The sequence below is a fragment of the Atta colombica genome, unplaced genomic scaffold (genome assembly GCF_001594045.1).
Source record: "Atta colombica isolate Treedump-2 unplaced genomic scaffold, Acol1.0 scaffold155, whole genome shotgun sequence".
NCBI classification, from domain to species: domain Eukaryota; kingdom Metazoa; phylum Arthropoda; class Insecta; order Hymenoptera; family Formicidae; genus Atta; species Atta colombica.
This window is the reverse complement of record NW_017259245.1, coordinates 236,219-239,353: the sequence shown is the minus strand read 5'-3', so window position 1 is coordinate 239,353 and position 3,135 is coordinate 236,219.

The following is a 3,135-nucleotide window of genomic DNA, read 5'->3' as shown; positions in this document are numbered from 1 at the left end:
AATTGCATAGGAATCACAAAAAATTGCAACCAGCTTTGTCGTTTGATCGACAGAAATAATTGCCCTTCACTTCTTTCGCAGTAACCCAAATTTCGACGTCGATCTGTCCGTCGCTCTCAGACAGTCGTCTGTCGTCTGTCTCGCGCGATGACGCTGCCGTTAATTACAGAAACTCCCGTATCCATATTCACGTGATTACCGGAAGACGGTGGGATTCGTTCTGGATAAGACTCCGCGTGTCTGCCGCGAGATTGAGTTCGACTCATCTCGAAATGCTTGTAGCGACTATCCTATTCGTACATAGTTGAGTGGTGCGGCGGTGGATACATAGATAGGGGAGACGCGCGGCGGGAAGGGGGGGAGGGAGAGACAGAAGAGAGAAGTGAAGAGAAAAGGGAAGTAGGGGGTGGACCCATGTACGCCGTGTATCTATTTGCAGACACAGATAAACACGGATAGAACCAACACTCCGATACACCCCGGGACAGAGCGAGAGTGTTCTTATAGTGGAACTTATTGATCCAACAAAACTCATTTCAAGATACAGTGCGAAGTCTCCAAGATACTGCTCTCCTACTTCTCTCTTTCTCTCTCACTCCATCTCTCTCCCTTTCTCTCTTATTCTCCCGTCTCTCCACGTCCTGCACCTTACCATTCCACCCGATTTCCCTCCCGCCGCGACCCACCCTTCGTCCACGATCCTCTCACCGTTCGACGCCCCATCCGCACGACGGCTCTGCTCTGACTCCCGTATCGTACATCCAAGACGTTCCCTATACGCGTAAATACGTATATATATGGATATATATATATATATATACACACACACACACACATACACACACACACACACACACACACGGAACGATTAATGCGCACGTGGAGATACAAATAGAATTTCAAGAAATGAAATGGCACTCTTTTGAGCCATTTCGATTTAGTCGAAATCTGTAATGCGTGGAAATAAATTTAACTTAATGATGGTGAATAGTAGAGAAATCTCATCACAATTGCTACAGTTAGATTTACATCGTTATCGATATACATCGATATCGACAATTTTATTTCATTAAATTTTTTTCAATAAACACACGTCCAATGTTCTCCTACAAGAAATGGTTCGTCTTTGCGAGATGCATAGATTCTCTCGTTTAGGATCTCCTAGGGGGGAAAAGTTAATAATCTGACTCAACGCGTGACCTTGTACTCCGGTACCTTCTCTCTCAGCTTTCACCTTTCCTCACCCGCCTCTCGCCCAAAATCCAAAGTTTCCTCGAGCAACTCGACACTGGAAGCAATTTTGGCGTCGACTAACCCCCACCACTTTGCTCGCTCATTCACCTAGCCCTCCGCCGAGTAGTAAAGGAAAGTGCATAAAGTTGTAGAATGTCGCTGCTCGCCTGCATTGCTCGCTCCTCGCTTGCATCAAGAGAAAACAATTCCAGCTTTTGCCTTTCGTCTACCAGCTCGATATTTCTGACACATTTTTCTTGTAATTTTTTTTGTATATTTTATGGAATTAAGATTTTTCTCATATCATTTTTTCTTTTTGCTTCAAGACATAAATGAATGATCAAATCAAAATGGATAAAAATAAATACGCGCAACTAGTATACCTTTTTTCAAGTTTCACAAAGTATTCTATCTCTTTGCGGTTTCTTTTCTCCTTTTTTTATAATCTATTATTTATCACTAGATACTTTCGTGCTAATGGATCTTCACCGCCACGCATGTGCAACAATATTTGAATCAACGTGAAAACGAGCGAACAAATGAAGAAACTTACGATTGCGTAAAACTGCGAAGTGTCTGCGGTTTGTTTGTCGGCGGGAGCATTTCGAGGTAAAGGCCTAGAGAAAGAGGGAGCAGAAGTGAGACGGCGCGAGACGGAGGCGGTAGAGAAAGGGGGCGGAAGAGTGTCGGGGTTGAGAAAAGGATGACGGCGAGAGGAGACTGAGGAAAGGGGGTTTAGGTAGGTGAGTCGCGAAGGATGGGCGAGAGGTTGCGCGGGCGGTAGATGGGGGAGAGAGGGTGGTAAAGCCGTAGGAGGAGATGGAGGAGGAGGAGGTGGAAGAGACAGAGAAGGTTGGAAAAGGGGTGGAAGGGGTGGAAGGCCACGAATGTCGGAGGGAAAAGAGGGAAAGAGGATGAGGAGCGGGCGGGCGAGAGGAACGCCGGAAGAGGGAAGGAGGAGAGTGAGTCGGAGGAGATAGATGTATGTAGGAGGGCCGCTCGATACAGCCCCAGCAACCCCCTTCTCCACCTCCTCCTGAAGCCAAGCATCGCATCGCGAGGTTAAAGTGAGAAAAGTCAACTCCAGTCACTCGGCGAGTCCTTCCGCTAGAACATCGGGACTTAAGTGACCAAGTAGCATTGCTAAGCCGACAAACGGCTTAAGGATCATTCGCCTAAAGGATTTCTTTTGTTTGTTGGTACCTAAGGAGACTCTCTTTTGCATTTTTTCGCGTATTATTATTCCGTAAACTTTCAAAGCAAGTATCACGTCGCGGCGGACGATGGTCGGTATGCGGCGAGTGATAATAGTCGCAGAGCGTGACATAAAGAAACGAAATTGTTACTTAGAGTTCCGCAAAGGAAAAACTCAGGGCATAGAATAAGCGTTTCAAATTGACAGAATGACACATACTAATAGTTGTCGTCGTCGCTTCCGAATTCAATGAAAATACGAATAGTAGCTCATAACTAGTCTTCCTCGTTGACGCAGTCCGCCACTTATCGAGAGACTTTTAAACCCACTTTCCCGAGTTGGCTGGCTTTCAAAATTCGAGTCGAGAGGCATGCTTGCGCTAGTAGGGGCCTGCCAACCGGAGACCTGCTGGCTTGTCACTTGGCTGGTTATCCAGGCACTTCCATGCCCGGCCACGCGGATACGAGTGCATAAACATACGAGCGAGCACCATCCTAGCTAAAGAGTACCTTTATCTCTAGCGAGCCGCTTCCTCCCCCTCTCCTCCCCCTAGCTGTACCTTTCACCCATCCGTTCTCTTTCTCTCTATCCTCCTATTTTTCTCTTTCTCTTCCCTTCCTTACGCCCACCACTATCCCTCTCTCATCCTGTTTTCCTCTCGTTTTCTCTCTTCCCCCCTCTCCCTCTCTCTCTCTCTCTCTCTCTCT